Source organism: Lampris incognitus, chromosome 8 (genome assembly GCF_029633865.1).
Source record: "Lampris incognitus isolate fLamInc1 chromosome 8, fLamInc1.hap2, whole genome shotgun sequence".
In the NCBI taxonomy this organism is placed as follows: Eukaryota; Metazoa; Chordata; class Actinopteri; order Lampriformes; family Lampridae; genus Lampris; species Lampris incognitus.
The window spans coordinates 10,416,984-10,432,111 of record NC_079218.1 but is presented as its reverse complement, the minus strand read 5'-3'; the positions used below and the strand labels follow the sequence as shown (position 1 = coordinate 10,432,111).

The following is a 15,128-nucleotide window of genomic DNA, read 5'->3' as shown; positions in this document are numbered from 1 at the left end:
ACTGAAATAGCCACTTTAGTGGAAACAGCTGCCAGAGACAGTGGAATTGCAACAGCAGATGGCACAAGAGTGTACTGTATACAAAATAGATAGGAGACAAAACACACTCCAGCTGACTGTTGGTTCAAAGACAAAGAGTGCAGACAATGTCAGAAACCAGGTCACATTCAGAAAATGTGCAAAGCGAAAATAAAAAGAAAAGGTTTCACAAATACAAAAATAACCACAATGTGCATGACATTGATGAAACGGACGCTTCTGATTCAGAGTTCAGTGATCTAGCTTGCTGTGATGTATGCTCGCTCAAAGGTCACAACAGCGGAATCATTATGGGTTATTATGGGTTTCACCCAAAGTGGAGGGAGTGATACTGAAGATGGAGCTGGACACTGGGTCCACCTTATCTATGATCTCCAATAAGGATTACCAGGCACATTTCTCACACCTGGAATTGCAGTCTACGGCTGTGGTGTTAAAAACATACACTGGGGAGATGATAACACCGGGGGGATTGGTCACAGTGAAAGTCCAACGTGGTGATTAGAAGCGTGTGTTGCCCATGTATATCATCAAAAGAGGAGGCGTGCCCCTTTTTGGACATGAGTGGCTATGAGAAGTGCGACTAGAGTGGCAACCGATCGAGGAAATGCAATCTACAAAAGTCACAGGAAAACCAACCAGCCGCTGTACAACGGGAAGACTGAATCAGGTTCTCACAAAGGCAGGACAAGTCTTCTAATAGAGCTTTGGGAGGCTAAAGCACATGACAGCGTAGATTGTGCTGTAAGACACTACAGTTCCAAAATTACACAAGGCCCCAAAGTGGAGAATGAGCTCCAAAGACTGGAAAAAGACAGCATTCTATCCAAAGTGGAGTGGTCTGGGTGGGCAATGCCAATAGTTCCAGTGGTAAAAGGGAATGGCACGGTATGCATCTGTAGGGATTTCAAAGTAACCTTTAATCCGGTACTGAAACCTGAGCAATACCCCTTACTGCATATAGATGATGTCTTTGCTGCACTGGGCCAAGGTAAGTATTTTTCAGAAATTGATCTGGCACAGGTGTACCTACAGACTGAAATGGATGAGTCTTCCAAGAAATACCTGATGATCAACACAAGGAATTTACTTTTCTAGCTACCAAATGTAGAAATAGTCTCCCCTCAGATGTTGGAGCTGCCTCTTGAAACTTTCTAAACTGCATCTAAGAATCTTTGGATCTCAGTCTCTAAAGGCACAATGAGTAGGATTTGTCAGTTGCAGTTTGTAAACACAACATTTAAAGTGTCCCCGGCTCAACAACACCAGGAGCGTGTGCCCGCTGACCACAGTTGCCAGAACACATCCCAGTGTACAGGCCAACTCTGCGCCACTCTTCGTTCTCACCCTCTCCTTCAGTGCTCGCCAGCGGGTGAAAGCCAACCCCAGATTCACTCTCGTCTCAGAACGAGCTTTGTCCACTCGGTGTTTCGCCTCACTGTGTTTACGTCTTTTTGGTAGTATGGCCGCCATTGTTGTAGCTTCCTCTTGGATGCGTGCCTATGATCTCAATCTGGCACCTGGTTGCTCCGTATTTATAGAGTCCTGCTGCCCAAAGGTTAACACCCAGAAATGTCCTGTACACAGCAAAATAAGAAAATACAGACAGGACAGGGTCTCTGCAGATACAGACACCGCCACTCATGTCTAGTGGGTCATAACTGATGACTGATAAGGATTATTATTATTATTATTTTCCCCCTTTTCTCCCCAGTTGTATCCAGCCAATTACCCCACTCTTCCGAGCTGTCCCGGCCGCCTCTCCACCCTCCCCTCCGCCGATCCGGGAAGGGCTGCAGACTACCACATGCCTCCTCTGATACATGTGGAGTCGCCAGCTGCCTCTTTTCACCTGACAGTGAGGAGTTTCGCCAGGGGGACATAGCATGTGGGAGGATCACACTACCCCCCCCCCCCAAACAGGTGCCCCGAGCAACCAGAGGAGGCTCTAATGCAGCGACCAGGACACATACCCATATCTGGCTTCCCACCTGCAGACACGGCCAATTGTGTCTGTAGGGAAGCCCGACCAAGCCGGAGGCAACACGGGGATTCAAACCAGGATCCCCATGTTGGTAGGCAACAGAATAGACCGCTACGCTACCCGGACGCCGAGTGAGAGGGATTGTTTTTGTATGAATCTATACATTGACTTTTAGGAAAATCCTACTCGTTCTACCTTTAATTGATTTTATTGCTTTTATTTTCTTATCTTGGTGTTCTGTGCAAAGATCTTTCCTTTTTATGCGCCGTTAATTTGCTTAGTCTTTTATTACAGCGTTATAGCACTTTTATTGCATTCTTTGTGGCAGACCTTGTAACTCCAGTTCTTAAAGGAGTCATATCAATTGCGACTTTATAGACTTTAGTTGCTTACTTAACCGTCTCATTTTCCAACTAACTGCTGCCTTTGCTCGCTGTCAGTCAGGGGGTCTGTCTATTACACAGCTGTCTCCCGGTTTGACAGGTGCCACCTTTCCACTAATCATAGGTTAAGGGCCTCATTCTGGCCTTTTCTATGTAATCCCCATTGTAGGCTTTACCTCTGTCTGCGTTATAAGGTGTAAAGGAAGGACGGTGAAAGGAAATAAGGAGATGAGTTTTGTGAGTCAAAAACTTCAGAAAAGAAAGGCTTTGAAAAATGTAAATGTTCATGTAAACTTTTATATCCCGTTGAAGCCTTGTATAATAGTGGCGCTATCAAGTCCTAATAAGAAAAGGCACTCCAACCCAAAGTACTTTGGCACAGATACAGCCAGAAATGGTCTCTGCTGACACTTTGCTATGAATATGAATTGGTGTGGGCTGTTACCATTGCGTCCATACTTAATTAAATACTATTATCGAGCCCTTTTCTACTTGCGCTTGACAGCTTAATTTGCCGGTTTCTTCTAGCCTGTCGCATTGTACGTCTACTTTGTGCTTCCTAGTCACCACCTCTTGAGGTCTTGATGCTCTTAAGACACACACTACATGTACAGTGCCATGAAAAAGTATTTCCCCCTTCCTGATTTCCTCTATTTTTGCATATTTGTAACATTGAATGGTTTCAGATCTTCATTCATGTAAGATAAGACAAGGAGAACCCAACAAAAAAACAAAAATTTTAAGTGATCATTTCATTTATTGACGGAAAAAAGTTATCCGGCACCCATATCACCCATGTGAAAAAAGTAATTGCCTCCCTGACCCTCATAACTGCGCCACCTTTAGCAGCAACAACTGCAACCAAACGGTTCCTATAACTGGAGATCAGTCTTTCACATCGCTCTGGAGGAATTTTGGCCCATTCTTCTTTGCAGGATTGCTGTTATTCGGCAACACTGGAGGGTTTTCGAACATGAACTGCTCATTTAAGGTCCTGCCACAGCGCATGGATGGGGTTCAAGTCAGGACTTTGACTAGGCCACTCCAAAACCTTCATTCTGTTTCTTTTGAGCCATTCTGAGGTGGGCTTCAGAGGTGAAGGATGTTTCCTTCAGTGATGGCAAGTCTTCCAGGCCCTGAGGCAGCAAAGCAACCCCACACCATCACACTGCCTCCACCATATTTGACTGTTGCTATGATGCTCTTATTGTGAAATGTTATGTTTCCTTTACGCCAGACGTTAACGGGACCCGTGTCTCTCAAAAAGTTCCACTTTTGACTCATCTGTCCACATTATTCCAAAAGTGGTTTGCGCCTTGCAACTGTCCCATGAATTTCATTTTGGATTTTTGCCCAATCTCTTTCTTATTGTTGAATCATGAATGATGACCTTACCTGAGACTGGAGAGGCCTACAGTTCTTTAGATGTTGTTCTGGGTTTTTATTTATTTATTTATTTATTTATTTTGGTGACTTCCTAGATGAGTTGTCACTGTGCCCTTGGATGAACTTTGGTAGGCCCACCACTCCTGGGAAGAGTCACCACCATTCCCACTTTTCTCCATTTGGAGGCAGTGGCTCTCACTGTGGTTCACTGGGATCCTAGGGCCTCAAAAATGGCTTTGCAACCCTTTCCAGACTGATATAGCTCAACAACTTTTTCTCTCATCTCTTCTTCTGACGGTGGCATAGTGTGCTGCTTGTTGAGACCTTGTAGCTTACTTCACATTGACGGTAAGGTTATCTATATGAGTCATGTTTCGATTCAGCGGGGCTGGCAGTAATCAAGCCCGGGTGCGTGTGCTCTAATTGAATCCAATGATCAATTAAATTTAATGAATTGGTTGATTAAGTAACTAAGAGGCAATTACTTTTTCAGATAGGGTCAGTTGGTGTTGGAAAACAGTTTCCTTAAATAAATAGAATTATCATTTAAAAAACTAAATTTTGTGTTTACACTGGTTCTCTTCATCTTATTTTACGTTTTGTATGAAGATCTGAACCAATTAAGAGTGAAAAATGTGCAAAAATGGAGGAACTCAGGAAGAGGACAAATACTTTTTCAAAGCACTGCACTTGCTATAACATGCACTCTTGGCTATGATATGATTAGTATGTGGCAAGTGAACTAACACCTCTACATAATATACCACGTTTATGATGTGGTTACTAGACAAAGCAGGAGAGGCAAGATTGAGATGGCTTGGACATGTGTGGAGGAGAGATGCTGGGTATATTGGGAGAAGGATGCTGAATATGGAGCTGCCAGGGAAGAGGAGAAGAGGAAGGCCAAAGAGGAGGCTGATGGATGTGATGAGGGAGGACACGCAGGTGGCTGGTGTGACAGAGGAAGATGCAGAGGACAGGAAGAGATGGAAATGGATGATCCGCTGTGGCGACCCCTAATGGGAGCAGCCAAAAGTAGTAGTAGTAGTAGTATGATGATGTGATTACTAGGTAGTAAATATACTACTATTATTACATATAATACTAGTAGTAGTAGTAGTAGATTACATATGATACTACTGTGATATTATTACGTGTAACAAATGCACTGCTACTATTATTTCATATGGTACAACTATGAAATGAATACTACGTAGAAAATGTACTACTACCATGACTTCATATACTGTGTTTATGTACTCTTACCACTACTTCATATTGAACTACTATGATATGACAGCTCTGTAGAAAATGTACTACGACCACGAATTCATATAGCAGTATGATATGGTTACTATGTAGCAAATGAACTAATACCACTACTTCACATAGTACTACTATGATATAATTACTATGTAGCAAATGAACTATACCACTACTTCACATAGTGCTACATTGTACACATAGTACTGCTATGATATGATTACTATATAGCAAATGAACTAATGCCACTACTTCACATAGTGCTACAGTGTACACATAGTACTACTATGATATGATTACTATGTAGCAAATTAACTAATGCCACTACTTCACATAGTGCTACAGTACGAGGCCAGTTGGTAACATTTGAACTTATCTGCAAATTACTCTCTCTTGCAAGTTGCTTGCCAAATGAGTAAAAGTAAATATAACTCCTTTTTCAGTTCTTTTTTTGCGGAGCCCCTCACAGATAGGAGGCCATGGAGAAGGTCATTGGTCTTTTGACATAGTGGTAACGAAATCAAACTCAACTGGCTTTACGCATGGCAGCAGTGTGTTTGTGACCGAAATTCATCGATCCCTTTTAAATTCTACTAAGGATGTTATCCTCGCAGTTCTGTGGTTGTCCGTCAGAGCAACGGGTCCGATGAAATCAAACATCTAACTCACCTCACCTCCCCTAGGTCGTCCGTCGGGACGCCCCATAAATGCTGCCACACGGCCTTTCCAACTATCCCGCTCTTTTGTGATTGTTTTTAGCTCCTCCACGTTGTCCACCCCTGTGTCCCTTCGCAGGTTGTCCACATAGGTGATCCTTCTTCTACCCCGTTATTTACTTCCTTTGTTGTAGAGCCATCTTTGGGTGTTATGATCCCCGGCTCTTCTCGGTTATAAGCTTGCAATTCTGTTTTCTTTGCATTGCAACGCAGCCCTACCTTTCCAGCTTCATGTTGTAGGCGTGTGAGCATTTCTCGCGCTTACTCGGTCTCTTCCGTAAGGAGGGCAAGATCATCGGCAAAGTCGGGGTCAGTAATCGTGACTGGTGCGACTCGTCGACTCGTCCGCTTATGTAGTCGGAAGCCTAGCTCTTCTTCTCTGCCGCTGATAGTGTAAACCAGGGGTCCCCAATAGGCGGCCCGCGGGCCACGTCCGGCCCGTGACGGGTTGATTTATGGTCCGCGAGAATTTTTGGAGAAATGCCAGAAGGAAGAATTTTTTTTATTTCCCTACCAACAAATTTTTTTTTTTAATTTCTTAGTAAAAGTAAGACTAGTAATATATCGAAAAATAGATGAAAAATCTCTCTTTAAATTATAATACCTGCAACGTATCGACACCAAAACAAACTAACGAACAACATGCTGCTGGAGGTTGAGTGGCCCGTGGTTTTAAAAGTGGCCCGCTATGAAAAGTAATTGGGGACCCCTGGTGTAAACTACTAATAAGACACGTTAGGCCCTAGCTAACGGGTCTGACCCTTTAGCCGAGCGGTTAGTGATGTCGCCTTGTGGTGCAGTACACCTCGTATCGAATCCCGCACCAGGCAAGAAAATAACCGGTTACATTGGTGGCAGCGGTGGGATGCTTGTGCCAACGTCCCGCAAAAGAAAGACGTTTAAATGATCGAAAAGAAAGGTTGGGAGAGTTAGTTAGCCTCAGCTAGCAACGGCGGAGCTTCGTCGTGTCGGAAACCCGGCGCGGTGTGTGCACGAAGACTTCACTCCTCTTGCTGCTGTCTTCTGAGATAATTGAGGAGCAACATGTGGAAACACGAGGACCCGCTTCATTTGGATTCTTCCCCCAACAGAACTCCACAGCAACAACACTGCGTGCAGCACTTCCGCTCTCTCTTCAGCCTTCAAAATAAGAGCTCAAGGCATATACTGTGGCAACAGCTTATAACAGGAACTTAAAATCACTGACAGGCTAAGTCCAGAAAAATAGGTTACATTGCTTTCTGGTTGTGGCTTTTAACTCCTTTGATTAGCCATCTTGGTCTACATCTAACTGTGGACCTGCGAATGTTAATCACATCCCTTTTTGGCCACAGCAAGTATATTGCAGCTAATTTCTGCGGTACCGATGAAGGGCTAGAATTTTCAAGGGTGTATGGGATCAACTGAGGCTGATTTAATTCGTTATGGAAGGTACCCGTGGCACATTCTTAAGAGGCGGGTCTGTAATATGCCGAGATAACGGATCTTAACTGGAGTCGGTGGTGCCAACTCTCTCCATTAACGCGTGCTTATAACCATACAATCAGTCAGGTTTGCTTTATTTGAACAGGGAACCCCTCTGGAATATCTGAACTCAGCAGGTTGGCGTCATTTTTCATTTTGGAGAGCTTATCTCGCCCGCCAGTTAGGGCTCAGCATAATTTTTTTCCCCCCTCAAGTGTGTTTATTGAGTTTTGTTCTTTTTTGTAAACACAGCAATAACAAAGCGCTCAGCACAGCAGTGGTCTATAAAATCAGTATGAATAATAATGACAGGGAGAAATATATAATGGAAAAGCACATCAACGGTACAATGCATAGGTGCCTTTTTAAATAAGAATAAAAGCAAAGATATAGTAATAAAAGCTCAGATGACGACGAGGCGTTACAATTACAGTGTTATAAGCAAGGTAAAACAATTACATACAGGGGGCGTCCAGGTAGCATAGCGGTCTATTCCGTTGCCTACCAACACAGGGATCGCCGACTCGAATCCCCGTGTTACCTCCGGCTTGGTCAGGAGTCCCTACAGACGCAATTGGCCGTGTCTGCGGGTGGGAAGCCGGATGTGGGTATGTGTCCTGGTTGCTGCACTAGCACCTCCTCTGGACAGTCGGTGCGCCTGTTACTGGGGGGAATAGCATGATCCTCCCATGCACTACGTCCCCGCCCTGGCGAAACTCCTCACTGTCAGGTGAAAAGAAGTGGCTGGCGACTCCATATGTATGGAAGGAGGCATATGGTAGTCTGCAGCCCTCCCTGGATCGGCAGAGGGGATGGAGCAACGACCGGAACAGCTCGGAAGAGTGGGGTAATCTGGTACAATTGGTGAGGGAAAAAAAGAAAAGGGGGGGGGGTAAAAAATAAATAAATAACTAGAATTACATACAGTACATAATTAGTACATAATCAGTCAAGGAGAATACTTGCAAGTGTTGAAGCCATTGTGGAATTGGAGGAATTGAGATATGGAGTCCATACCTTTATGAACTGTAATCAAGAGTAAAACACTCCATGTTTGTCATATGCCAGTTTGCTTTAGTGGGAGGTTTGTCATGCATCCATGACATAAATGTGTTCTTCCTTGCAGCATATGCAAGGATATCATACAGTCTCCCAGAACTAGCACCAACAGTCATCTGAGTCATCTTGACTCAGATGACTAAGGAGCAAAGAGACAGGGTTCATATTTTTTTCCATATCTTGTAAAATATCCATCCAGTATGCTTGGATTTTAGGACAGGACCAGACACAATGAGTGTAGGTCCCTACTGAAATTTTACATTTTAGACACATTGGTGAAAAGCGGGTGTTCATTTCAAATCTTTTATTGAGAGAGATTTGCAAATGGTGCAGGATTTTTAACTGCAGGAGTCTAGCACAGTTACACGCTGATATCTTCTTTGTGCGGTCCCATATCACGTCCCATTTATCCCCATCAATGTTTACACCAATTTCCAGTTTGCCATGTCTGCAACATCCTGCACAAACACATCAGTTGGGCTTAAGACCTTATAGAAATGGGTTATGGATTTTTTTGGTTGGACCTAGGAGGAGTAACTGCTCTACTGCTGGTGATGTAGCATTCATATTGAAAATAGTTTTTCTTGCTATGAAATCTCGAATCTGAAGGTATGTAAAAATTGTCTGGGGATATTTTATTTTTCTTGAAGTTTTTTTAAGATTAAATTGACCCTGAGAGCAGGATAAGTGGTTCTGATAATGGATTAATGGATAAATTTATGCAGAACGTGGAACAGATAAGGCATTCGACATGGTCAGAGGCCTTTCCTGCGTCCAGTGAGATGAACACACCAATGTCTTGTGTTTGTCAGAGATGAATGATATTCAAGCACCTTCTCACATTCTGACTAGAATTCCTGCCTTTAATAAACCTGTCTGGTCTTCCCTGATGATAAAAGGTAAATCCCTGGGCTTCTGGGTAATGTGGCGGTCTATTCCATTGCCTACCTACAGACACAATTGGCCGTGTCTGCCGGTAGGAAAATGGATGTGGAAATGTGTCCTGGTCGCTGCACTAGCACCTCCTCTGGTCAGTCGGGGCTCCTGTTTTGGGGTGGGGGGAATAGTGTGATCCTCCCACATGCTACGTCCCCCTGGTGAAACTCCTCACTGTCAGGTGAAAAGAAGCGGCTGGCGACTCCACATGTTTCGGAGGAGGCGTGTGGTAGTCTGCAGCCCTCCCCTGATCAGCAGAGGGCGTGGAGCAGAGACACTAGGATGGCTTGGAAGAGTGGGGTAATTGGCCAAGTACAATTGGGAAGAAAAAGTTGGGGGGGGGGGGTAAAACCCTCTCCAATCATAGAGTTAATATCTTCGATAATAGTTTAATATCTTGGTTTAGAATAACAATAGGTCTATATCCCGAACAGTCCTTGGGGCGTTTGCCTTTTTTAAGGATTAAGGTGATACCGGGCACATCTAACTAGGGGGAGACCCCGGGGTAGACCCAGAACTCGCTGAAGGGACTACATGTCCAATCTGGCCTGGGAACACCTTGGGATCCCCCAGGAGGAGCTGGGGGCGTTGCTGGTGAGCAGGACGTCTGGAGTGCCCTACTTAGCTTGCTGCCATCGCGCCCCGACCCCGGAGAAGCGGCCGATGATGAGAGGAGATGAGGTGATATCAGCTTCCCTTAGTGAATTGGGAAGGCTACCAGATATAAAGGAGTGTTCTAGCATCTTCAGGAAAGGGTCTATGTAAGTAGGTAATGAAACTCTTTGTAGAATTAACACCTCAGGTCATCTGGTGCTGGTGCTTTACTGTAGGCTTTTGAGTACTAAGGGGGCCTCCTCCCTGGAGATGGGGGCATTTAATTCACATTTTCGAGTTTCAGAGAAAAAAGATTCCGTCTTCTCTGAGGCTCCCAGTGACTGGTCTGCTTTGTGTAACTGAACGGAACTGCCTGAAGGTGTTATTAATATTTCTGTTGTCAAAGTGATGGATGCGATTTACATCTAAAATTGAAGGTGTCACTTGGCGATCCGTCTTAACTTTAGTTAGGCGAGATAAATACTAACTAGGCTTATCACTGTATTCATATAGCCTTTGCTTTGAAACAAGAATAGCACTCTTGGGTTGTTGGGTTAACAATGCATCTAAGGCAGCCTCCGTGGCATACTTCCTCTGTAATAATAAGGGATGATGTAATAATTAGGGTTGTAATAATAAATGATGAGCCAAGTACCCTATTAATGCCCACCCATTCCTTTTCAAGTTTTAGTTGTTCCAGTTGCTTTTGCTTCTTTGCGGCTGAATAAACAATAATTAATCCCCTGATATAGGCTTTGGCTGTTTCCCCCGATAGGGAGGGTCAGTAGATTCAGAATTAATGGCGAGAAAGATCTTAAATTTACTTTTCAGATGAGAAGTAAATTTCTCATCCTTCAAAAGACATGTTTTGAATCTCCAATGTCTGCTCTTAACAGAAACTCCACCAATGGATAAGTCCAGAGGCACAACTGCATGATCACTCAAAACAATATTGCCTTCGGTACAGGATAACCCACATTGCACCAACAATTTGGGTATGAAAATATAATCAATCCAGGTGTGGCATTTGTGAGGAGAGTAGAATGTGAACTCTCTATTAGATGGATGAAGGGTTCGCCATGTATCAGCCAGATTCATTTCTTCACAAATGGCCGAGAGGGCATTAGCCTGATTTGACAGAGGTGGATTTCGAAAGGTATGTCTTGTCAACCAAGGGACTGAGTAGACAGTTAAAGTCTGCTCCCACTAAGGCCACTGTTGAAGACAGCTCTGCAAATTCCGAGAAGGCTTTAGTTAAGAAATCCGGGGAGTAATTTGGTGGGCAATAGAGACTCATAATGGTAATCTCCTCACCATGTAAGACACCCTTGATAATCCCAACTGTACTGCATTTATCCTTGACACACGTCTCCAATTGAAATGGAAGATTCATAAGTATCAGTATGACTACCCCTCTGCTATGAGAGGTGAAAGAGGAAAAATAACCTTGGCCAACCCAGCTGTGTTGAAGTTTGAGGCGCTCATTGTCATCTAGTTATGACTCCTGTGGTAAGGCCACATCTACTCTTTCCCCCTTCCAATAAAGCACAGACCTTTCTCCATTTCACTTTCCCTCACAAATCGCTTATATTCCATCAACAAACGTTTATCTCATGGGTGTGCGGGTGGTGTTGCGGTCTATTCCGTTTCCATTGCCTACCAACACAAGGATCGCCGGTTCAAATCCACGTGTTACTGGCTTGGTCGGGCGTCCCTCCAGACACAATTGGCCGTGTCTGCGGGTGGGGAGGTGGATGTGGGTATGTGTCCTGGTCGCTGCACTAGCACCTCCTCTGGTCGGTCGGGGTGCCTGTTCAGGGGGCAGGGGAAACTGGAGGGAATAGCGTGATCCTCTCACGCGTTATGTCCCCTTGGCGAAACTCCTCACTGTCAGATGAAAAGAAGTGGCTGGTGACTCCACATGTCTTGGAGGAGGCATGTGGTAGTCCGCAGCCTTCCCTGGATCGTCAGAGGGGGTGGAGCAGTAACCGGGACGGCTCGGAAGAGTGGGGTAATTGGCTAAGTACAGTTGGGGAGAAAAATGGGGGAAAAAAATCCCCCCTCCAAAAAGCAAAGTTTATCATCATATCGGTAGATATAATGAACTGATCCCCCATAAAAGTAGATAAAATATGATTCTATGGCCTATATTTTGCACTGCTGACTTTTTTATTTAACATAACCAACTGTGTTGAAAAAAGGTCATCTTTATGTGGCAGGCCAGTGCTGAGTGTGAAATACAAACAAAAACAACCATAATACTAAGCAACAGTAAGAAACAGTAGAAAAAAGATGCGTGGGGGGGGGTCCTTGCCCTGGTTGCAGTGGGATTGCTATTCTGTGTGGCACCTCTAAGTGGGCTATCACATTTCTTTTATATCTACTACTACTACTGCTACTACTACTTTCAGCTTCTCCCATTATGGGTCGCCACAGCTGATCATCCGTTTCCATCTCTTCCTGTCCTCTGTCACACCAGCCACCTGCATGTCCTCCCTCCCCACATCCATAAACCTCCTCTTTGGCCTTCCTCTTCTCCTCTTCCCTGGCAGCTCCATATTCAGCATCCTTCTCCCAATATACCCAGCATCTCTCCTCCACACATGTCCAAGCCATCTCAATCTTGCCTCTCTTGCTTTGTCTCCAAACCGTCCAACCTGAGCGGTCCCTCTAATATATTCGTTCCTAATCCTTTCCTTCTTCATCACTCCCAGTGAAAATCTTAGCGTCTTCAACTCTGCCACCTCCAGCTCCGCCTCCTGTCTTTTCATCAGTGCCACAGTCTCCAAATCATATAATATAGGTGGTCTCACTACCATCTTTTAAACCTTCCCTTTTACTTTTGCTGGTACCCTTCTGTCGCAAATCACTCTTGACACTCTTCTCCACCCAGTCTGCACTCTCTTCTTCACCTCTCTTCCACACTCCCCGTTATTTTGAACAATTGACCCCAAGTATTCAAACTCATTTACCATCATCTGCTTCTTGCATCCTCACCATTCCGCATTCCACTGTCCTACCTATTCATTGTCTTGTAATGATGTCAATTGTTGTAATTCATTTTAATATGACCACAGTTGTGACAACTCTTTGGGTGGGGGCTGGTGGGAGTATATCCCTGGTGGTCTACAAGGAAAGCTAGATTGATAGGGAGGTGTACTCAGAGGTTGATGGATGATGTGTTGACCTCTGTGAATGTCAGGAAGTATAGGTATGCAATCCTGGATCTGTTCTCAGCCCTTCACTATGGAGACATCGGCTTGTCCAGAAACATGGAATGAAAGTGCTCACAAACATCAGCATTAGGAGAAATTACAGTGGGGATGTTTCTTTTACTGCCAACTCTATGCCCAAGTTTCGCACGAGCTTACTTTACTTTAGCCTGAACATGCTAGTGCTGACAGCTGTTTTGAAACTTCAGCAAAACTTTCGCTGGGCTATATTGGTGCTCCAGCTGTTATCTACCTCATCCATGGCCTCTGTCAGGTTTGCTTGCTTTCTTAAATATACACACCTCACAGTTTATGCAAAAACTTAATATGTAGCTTCAGAAAAGAAAAATGTTATGTGTTGTGTCAATGGTATCACTAAGGCTGTCATTCAAAATGATAAAAGGGTTGTTGGCTCAAATAGTGAATGTGAGCATTACATCCATCAGCCAAAACATTAAAACCACTTGTCTGATATTGTGTAGGTGCCCCTCGTGCCACCAGATCAGCTCTGACCCATCGAGGCGTGGACTCCACAAGACCTCTGAAGGTGTCCTCTGGAATCTGGCACCAAGACGTTAGCAGCAGATCCTTTAAGTCCTGTAAGTTGCGAGGTGGGGCCTCCATGGATCGGACTTGTTTTTCCAGCACATCCCACAGATGCTCGATCGGATTGAGATCTGGGGGATTTGAAGGCCAAGGGCAACACCTTGAACTCTTTGTCATGTTCCTCAAACTATTCCTGAACAAAGAAAGAAAGGTGAATCAGTTCATCTGGATGCACCGTTGTGTCCAGATGAACTGATTCACCTTTCTTTCTTTGATTTTCTTACCTGGATTATTGCGCATGCATAAAGACATCCCTGAACAATTTTGGCAGTGTGGCAGGATGCATTATCCTGCTGAGAAAGGCTGCTGCCACCAGGGATACCGTTGCCATGAAGGGGTGGACTGGGTCTGCAATAATGTTTAGGAAGGTGGCATGTGTCAAAGTAACATCCTCATGAATGTCAGGACCCAAAGTCTCCCAGCAGAATATTGCCCAGAACATCACCCTGTGTCTGCCGGCTTGCCTTCTTCCCATGGTGCATCCTGGTGCCATCTCGTCCCAAGGTACATGATGTACACACACCCGGCTGTCCACATGATGTAAAAGAAAACATGATTCATCCGAACAGGCCACCTTCTTCCATTGCTCCATGGTTCAGTTCTGACGCTCACTTGCCCATTGTAGGTGCTTTAGGTGGTGGAAAGGGGTCATTATTTGCACTCTGACTGGTCTGCAGCTACACAGCCCCCATACACAGCAGGGTGCAATGCATTAACTTTTTCAGCAATTTAAGCTACAGTAGCTCTTCTGTGGGATCGGACCAGACGGGCTAACCTTCGCTCCCCATGCGCATCAATGAGCCTTGGACGCCCATCACCCTGTCACCAGTTCAGCGGTTGTCCTTCCCTGGACCACCTACTGACCACTGTATACTGGGAACACCCCACAAGACCAGCCGTTTTGGAGATGCTCTGACCCAGTTGTCTAGCCATCACAATTTGGCCCTTGTCAAAGTCGCTCAGATCCATACGTTTACCCGTTTTTCCTGCTTCCAACACATCTACTTCAAGAACTGGCTGTTCACTTGCTGCCTAATATATCCCACCCCTTGACAGGTGCCACTGTAACAAGATAATCAATGTTTTTCACTTACCTGTCAGTGGTTTTAATGTTATGGCTGATCAGTGTATATCTGAGAAACTGCTGAAAAAGATAAGATTTATTTTAAATGTACTTTTTTCGTACTCAACATCATCTGTCAAGCAACTGTTTAGAAAACGAAGAACTGCTGGTCATTGCAAGGATGATTAATCCTAAACAAAATATGGGCTAATGGACCACAGCATAAATACAGTAAATCCTCATCATCAGTTCCGTAATTTATGGAGGTCGTAGGAGCACAACTGATGCCTCAACAAGTCTCATCCACCATTCCCTATGCATCGCAGCTCTCCCCACCTCCGCTACGCTCATCTGTATTCGCTGTATCATCGATACAGTAAATACCAGGAGGTAAATAATTGTGTTAGTGGAGTGTGGTTTAGC

The 15,128-nt window shown here is 44.6% G+C and overlaps 1 protein-coding gene across 1 annotated transcript in view; it reads left to right on the top strand.

Annotated features, from left to right (window-relative positions):
- Positions 1 to 15,128, top strand: part of gbe1a (glucan (1,4-alpha-), branching enzyme 1a) — a 251,284-nt gene that overhangs the window by 100,393 nt on the left and 135,763 nt on the right. The gene's annotated exons all lie outside the window — the stretch shown is intronic.